This window comes from Silurus meridionalis, chromosome 10 (assembly GCF_014805685.1).
Source record: "Silurus meridionalis isolate SWU-2019-XX chromosome 10, ASM1480568v1, whole genome shotgun sequence".
NCBI classification, from domain to species: Eukaryota; Metazoa; Chordata; class Actinopteri; order Siluriformes; family Siluridae; genus Silurus; species Silurus meridionalis.
The window spans coordinates 25,320,680-25,328,370 of NC_060893.1; the positions used below are offsets into that span (position 1 = coordinate 25,320,680).

The following is a 7,691-nucleotide window of genomic DNA, read 5'->3' on the forward strand; positions in this document are numbered from 1 at the left end:
GAAAGGCTGTCCGCCTCCCTTTTCAGAAGATCTACGCTCCTCGGCCCTGGCGGTTAGAGCTCTGAATGCCACCTCCATGCTCACAGCCTACCAGGCAGAGCTCATGGAAGAGATGGGGAGGCAGATTGATGCTGGGTCACCAGATTCAACCTTGTGGGAAGAGATCTGCGTCATTGCGGATCTCAACCTGCATTCCTTTTAGGGGAGCGGTCCAGAGCTGCAGCCGCAGCATGGGCCTCGCTGTGGTAGGCGAAAGGGCCCTGTGGTTGGGTTTGACGGGCTTATCGGAGAGGGAGAAGGTGGAGTTCCTTGATGCCCCGATAGAGCCAAAAGCCCTTTTCGGGGCTGCGGTGGCGAATATGCGCCAGCAATGCGACCTTCGCAACAAGGATGGTGAAGCGTTTGAGGCATGCCTCCCAAGAAAGCCTCCTGCTCGCCCTCCCCAGCCCGCACGTTCATATTTCGCCCCTGCATCCAGAGAGAGACAGCCTGGTTTCAGGGCTTCTAGGCAACCCCCACCCCAGCAGTCAATGCGCGGGGAGGCTCACCAGAAACAGCCCCAGCCCAGAAACAAGACCTCTTTTGCAGCGGCAGCTGCTAGGCATCGCCCAGCGGACCCTCAGGAAGGGAAGAAAAGGCGGGTGACCTAGCCTGTGGTCTGATTTTGGGTCAAAAGAGAGGTGGCAGCACTCTCGGAGTTTCTGTAGCACCCCTCGACTTATCTCAGGAGTCTTGTCCTCCCCCTCCAGCGAAAAGGCGTTGGGGAGCGTTTCTAAGACTGTGTTCGACGAACGAAATTTCTCCGGTTGGAGTGTTGGCACCAGTTCCCCCAGTGCCCGGAAAGTTACTTCTCCCCTCTCCACCCGCGGGGTTATGCAAGAGAGAGAGCAGAATGTTCCATGTTCGTCCAAATTTATTAAAGATTTGTTGACAGCAGAGGGCGAATCTGCTCAGGTTTTGGAGGACGAAATAACCTCCTTACTGAGCAAAGGGGTAATTCGATCGGTGCCGCGAGAGGACAGCCAGCTCGGCTTTTACTCCCGGTACTTTGTCGTTCCCAAGAAAGGGGGGGGTCTCCGTCCCATTCTGGATTTACGGAACCTCAACAAACACCTCAGAAAGTACAAGTTCAAGATGCTCACTTTGAAAGCTTTGTACAGTGTTATTCGTCCCAGAGACTGGTTTACATCAGTGGATCTGAAGGACGCGTATTACCACATAAGCATTTATCCGACACACAGGAAATTCCTGCGCTTTGCCTATCAGGGCACAGCCTACGAATATTTGGCGGTTCCGTTCGGGCTAGCTCTAGCTCCGCGGGTCTTTACCAAATGTATCGAAGCTGCACTGTCACCGCTGAGAGCATTGGGTCTCAGAGTGTTAGCGTATTTGGACGATCTCCTCCTCTGTGCTCCGTCACGGCAGCGAGCGGAGGTGGATACGAGTGTGCTTCAGTCTCACCTGACTGGCTTGGGTTTCAGGATAAACGAGACAAGGAGCTGCTTGGTGCCCACACAGGAAATAATATACCTGGGTCTCAGATTGAACTCAGACCTGTATCAGGCTTTTCTGTCAGAAGAGCGCATCAGGTCAATTCGCAGTTGTCTCTCTCTTTTCCGGAGAGGAAGGAAAGTTCCATTCAGACTCTGCTTCGGCGGTGTCTGTCATACCGTTGGGACTGTTGCGAATGAGAGATTGGTTTATGGCGCAGTGCTTATGTCCGAAGCGCCACCTCAATCGCAAGGTGATAGTGACGTCACTGTGCTTACGCGCTCTCCATCACTGGAAAAATCGCGATTTTCTCGAGTCGGGAACCCCGCTGGGGGCTGTTTCCCTGAGGAAAGTAGTGACGACGGATGCGTCACTCGCAGGTTGGGGTGTGGTGTGCGAAGGCAGGATAGCGAAAGGGAAATGGCCCGTTTCGCTTCGGTGCGCGCACATAAACTTTCTGAAGCTGTTAACGGTGTTTCTAGCTTTGAAACATTTCGTGCAATTTCTTCGGTGTCACCACGTATTGGTCAGATCAGACAACACAACGGCGGTGGCGTACATAAAGCGCCAGGGCGGTACGCGCTCTCCTCGACTTCACCGTCTAGCGCGAGATCTCGTGGTGTGGGGCATGGAGCATTTCCTGTCGCTGCGAGCGACTCATGTGCCGGGAATGTTGAATGCGGGGGCGGATCTCTTGTCCAGGGGAAATCCCCTGTACGGGGAGTGGTCTCTCCATCCTCAGGTGGTGAACCTGTTATAGGAGAGATTCGGCCGGGCCGCCGTAGATCTCTTTGCCTCGCACGAAAACACTCATTGCCCTCTGTTCTTTTCTCTGGCGAGTAACGGTTCACCTATGGGTGTGGATGCGTTGGCCCACCCGTGGCCAAACGTTCTGCTTTACGCATTTCCTCCACTAAGTTTGATCGTGCCGACTCTACAAAGAGTAAGAGAAGGCGGTCACTCAGTCATACTAATCGCTCCGAACTGGCCAGGGAAAGTGTGGCTGACGGAGATTTTCCAACTCCTGCACAATCGACCCTGGCCTCTCCCGTTGCGCAGGGATCTCCTCTCGCAAGCGCGCGGAGAGATTTTTTCACCCGGCACCGGACAGAGTAGCTCTCTGGGCCTGGCCCGTGAGAGGATGAATCTCAGCGTCGATGGTTTGCCTCCGAGGGTGATTGAGACGATTCAGAATGCGAGAGCTGCTTCGACGCGCTCTGCGTATGATAGGAAATGGAATGTGTTTGAACTGTGGTGTGCTCAGAGACATATCATCCCTTTTCACTGTTCTGTGGCAGATGTGTTGTGCTTTTTGCAAGAACTTTTGGATAAGGGCAGGGCTTTTTTAACCGTTAAGGTTTATCTCGCCGCTGTTTCTGCATGCCATGTAGAGATTGACGGTAATACTATCGGTCTTCACCCGCTCGTGTGCAGGTTTATGAAGGGAGCGCGGCATCTGAGCGCGTTCTCAAAGCCGCTGGTTCCGCCATGGGATCTGTCAGTGGTCCTGTGCGCGCTCTCTCAGTCTCCTTTTGAGCCGATAAGGAGTGTGGATTTAAAGCTCCTGTCGCTGAAGGTCGCTTTGTTATGGGCTCTTTCTACCGCGAAACGGGTTAGTGAACTTCATGCTTTGTCGGTTCATGACTCCTGTATGCGTTTTGCTTCGGATTTCTCGAGAGTGGCTCTCAAGACTAATCAGGCATTTATCCCTAAGGTGAGCGAGTCAGCTTTCGCCTGCAGACAGGTGGATTTGATGGCTTTTCATCCGCCTCCTTTTTCCTCAGCGGAGGATGAGCGACTTCACTGTCTGTGTCCTGTCCGTGCGTTACGTCACTATGTTAACAGGACGAAGGGTTTGAGACGGAGTAATCAGCTGTTTGTTTCATGGGTTGATTCCCGTAAGGAAAGTCCCGTTTCCCGGCAGCGCCTGTCCCATTGGCTCGTGGAGGCTAATTTAATGAGTTATAATAGCGTGGGTCTTAACCTTCAGGAGGGACTGAGGGCTCATAGTACCTGAGGCTTGGCCACTTCGTGGGGGCTTTTTAAGGGTGTTTCGATTCAGGACGTCTGTGCAGCAGCATGCTGGGCTTCGCCGCACACTTTTGTCCGTTTTTATAGGCTGGACGTCTCGGAGCCTTCGCTGGCTCATTCCGTCAAGTCAAGTCAAGTTTATTTGTATAGCGCTTTTCACAACAGACTTTGTCTCAAAGCAGCTTTACACAAATCAACAGTGATGGTGAATGGTGTGAATTTGTCCCTGATGAGCAGCCATGTCGACTGTGGCAAGGAAAAACTCCCTTAGATGTTATGAGGAAGAAACCTTGAGAGGAACCAGACTCATAAGGGAAACCCATCCTCATTTTGGGTGACATCAAGAGTCTGATCATAAATCTTTCAACAATACAGAACACTGGAGAGTAAGAAATAACATGATTACTGGAGTATAAGATTATAAGTGATGTTCTTTCTGCAGTCTTAAACAGTCTATATGGTTAGTAGCTCCGAGTTTTATGAGCTCAGCATTTGTGATCACCACAGATCCAGCATCAGCTTCTCTATGCCAGAGCCTTTAAACACTCCAGGAGGTCCAATGTCAAACTCCACACATGTAGCGGGATCCAAATGGCACTAGTACGTCTCTAGATGGTTCGGGATGTTTGTGAGTTCGGCATCTACTTCTTCAAAAGGTCCGTAATCATCACGAGGTGGGAGGTGACTGGAGCTGGCCAAACCTCGGGGGTGTCTCGGGATGGGGAGAGAAAGAGAAGCAGTGGAGAGGAATTAGCGTAGCTGCTGTTAATGATATTAACAGCACAAGTTGATAATGTGCATGTGATCAGATGTTCTGGAGCACAAGGTTATGATGTGATGTGTGTTATGTGTAGGCTTTGCTAAAAAGATATGTTTTTAATCTACACTTAAACTGGGAGAGTGTGTCTGAGCCCCGAACACCGTCAGGAAGACTGTTCCAGAGTTTAGGAGCTAAATGTGAAAATGCTCTACCACCTTTAGTGGACTTTGCTATTCTAGGAACTACTAGAAGCCCAGAGTTTTGAGATCTCAGGGAGCGTGGCGGATTGTAGCGAGTTAAAAGACTGGATAGATACATGGGAGCCAAACCATTTAGTGCTTTATAAGTGAGAAGTAATAGTTTGTAGTCTATTCGAAACTTAACAGGAAGCCAATGTAGGGACGATAGGATTGGGGTTATGTGATCATATTTTCTTGACCTTGTAAGAACTCTGGCTGCTGCATTCTGGACTAACTGAAGCTTGTTTATTAATGATGCAGGACATCCACCTAGTAATGCATTACAGTAGTCTATTCTGGAGGTCATGAACGCATGGACGAGCTTCTCTGCATCGGATATGGACAACATATTTCTTAGCTTAGAAATATTTCTAAGGTGAAAGAAGGCTGTTTTTGTAACTTGATTGATGTGATTTTTGAAAGACAAGTCGCTGTCTAAAATAACACCCAGGTCTTTTACCGTTGAACTAGTGGTTACAGAGCATCCGTCTAAATGCAGGTTGAGATGCTGGAGCTTCTGTATACTAGTTTTTGGGACTCTGAGGTAAAATATCTATATTAGCGACGTCTGCGCCGTGGGATATTATTAAGTCTAATGTGTGGTTAAAGCGATGAGTTGGTCTGGTGACGTTTTGTTTAACCCCAAAAGAGTTTAATAAGTCAACAAATGATAATCCTAGAGCGTCGTTTACATCATCTACATGAATATTAAAATCTCCTACAAGCAGCACTTTATCAAAATTGATCAAGAGATCTGATAGAAAACAAGCAAACTCTTGAAGAAAATCAGCGTAGGGCCCTGGGGGTCTGTACACGGTTACCAGAGCGAGTTTTCGATGTATGTCTGAAAGTACAACTTTAAGAACGAGCACTTCAAATGATTTAAAGCTGAATCCTAACATCTGACTAACATTAAGAGAGGCAGTATAAATGGTTCCTACACCCCCCCCACGACCAGTCTGACGCGGCTCATGCTTATAAACATATCCTGACGGTGTCGACTCGTTTAGACCCATATAATCACCTGGTTTAATCCAGGTCTCAGTGAGACAGAGTGCATCGAGATTATTATCTGTGATCATCTCATTCCGTCCAGAGTGTGTAGTACAGTGGAACCCGGTTATGTCGTTGTCGTAGGGGGTCGCCAAAAAGCATCGAGGTAACCGATGTTCGAGATAAACGAAAATCAAAATGGCGGCAATATATTAACGTGCTTGAAATTTCTTTATGTACATGATGTGCGTTAATAAATAAGAATGTGCATGCACGTGTTTTTGAAGGGTTTTTTTACACAACAGCGTTGCCGCGATTTGTTTGATGAAGGCATGTTCTAAAAATACATACGGTACATGTTTATCTGTCAGGAATCCACCTGCCACGCCCCCTTCGGCCCCCTTCAGCGTGGCAGGTGCCTTTTCGGCCGCTTTCTCTGAAGCTCCGCTTCAATCGCGCTCATATGGAGCTCGTTTATCATCATCACCAGCTCCTATTTAAACTTCCACACTCTCACTGTCCGTTATTGTTGGTATATGTTGCTTCACGGCGGTCGTTGTTATCGCGCATGCGTATCCGTGCCTTCCCACCGGCACTCTCTCAATGGCTGCGCTTTTCTTTTCAAAGCGCATCGCGGATTCCCCCCATCCTGCCGGTGTTCATTCTATGCTTTTGGATGGTCATCACACGTTTCGCGCCGCCAAGCGCGGCTTTCACCTCCCGTTCATCGCATAACATTTAACAACAAAAGGCATATGTGCACTAACTAACAGCAGAGATTCACCAGTTGTCAGAAATCCACCTGCCACGCCTCCTTCAGAGGCTGTCATTGCCTCCACGTGCTAACAAGCTCGCAGCGCAAATCATGCACAGCTGAAGCACGTTATTCACTCACTCCCGGCTCCCATACTAACCGCTCACTCACCCACGTGTATCCTCACTCACTCCACGGCTGCGTTTACCTTCCCCAGCGCACCTCGGACTTTCGACGCTTATTATTGGACTGCCGTTTGCCGGATTATCCTGATCTACGCGCGTATTTTGTGTTGTCTCTGCCTTTGTTAAATAAAGTTTCTGTTTGCCGTTACTCCGGCTTCCGCCTCCGCACCACGCCTAACACCAGTATACAATACAACACCTGTAGCAGCTGTAAGACTTGATTATTCCGCCACTTCCGCAAGTTCTTCTGCGGCTGCACCGAGATAACATAACCATAATCGACATAACCGTTAAAAAATGCTTAGAAAAAGCGAGAATTTGACGGTTCCATTTCAAAAACGTCGACTTAATAGGGTTGTCGAGATAACCGAGGGCGAGATAACCGGGTTCCACTGTATATATTTGTGTATATATTGCAGGTATGGATATGTAACACTACTAGTAATGGCGCGCAAACCAACAGGGCCTGGGCTCCAGCGATTGGTGGTGAGTTAGCTGGATTATCGGTAATCTAGGTGTTACTAAAATATATAATTCTTTGTCACGGTGAATCCAAAAAAAAATAAAAAATTTTAATAAAGAAATGAAATGAATTAACAGTAGGTGTTTACTATCATTCTCGCTTAAACCAACTAAATAACACTTAGTGTGGTGAAGCTTTCCTCTAAAAGAATATCACATTCAAATACACAAGTCAAATGCCAATGCACAATGAGACAAATATAGCGTAGTTAAATAAAGACTATTTTATTTTTTGTTTGTAAGGAAAAAAAAAAAACCCTAAAGCTTAAAAGAACAAAAAAAAAATATTGTCAGTAGATTATATAGTGAATAAGGAATCAGAACCAGCTTGGTAGAGAACTCAACTGAATAAATTCAGCAGCTAGCTGCTGTAAAATACCACTAGGAATAAACACAATACCCGAAAACAAAACCTCCACCTTGAAAGTGTGTAAAGTGTCCTTGACCAAGCGCTTGGATTTCGTTGGGGCCCAAATACGGTGGTGCACTTAAGGTAATTCAGCGATGAACTGTCAGACTGTTTACTCACTCAGTTTTCCGCTCTGCTACGGTGAAAACTCACCAACTCGCACGGATAAATGTCTACGTGTAGGTTTTGGTCGGTCTTTCAGCAGAAATCCAGGAACCAGTCCGACGCTGAGGAGAAAAAAACGCGTATCCCGCCAGAAAATGGCTACTCGCTCCTTACTCGGAAAGGTCAGCCTCCTCTCCCTTAA

The 7,691-nt window shown here is 48.0% G+C and overlaps 1 pseudogene; it reads left to right on the forward strand.

Moving 5' to 3' along the window:
* The first annotated feature begins 230 nt into the window (after positions 1–230).
* On the forward strand, positions 231–7,691 carry LOC124392055 (annotated as a pseudogene).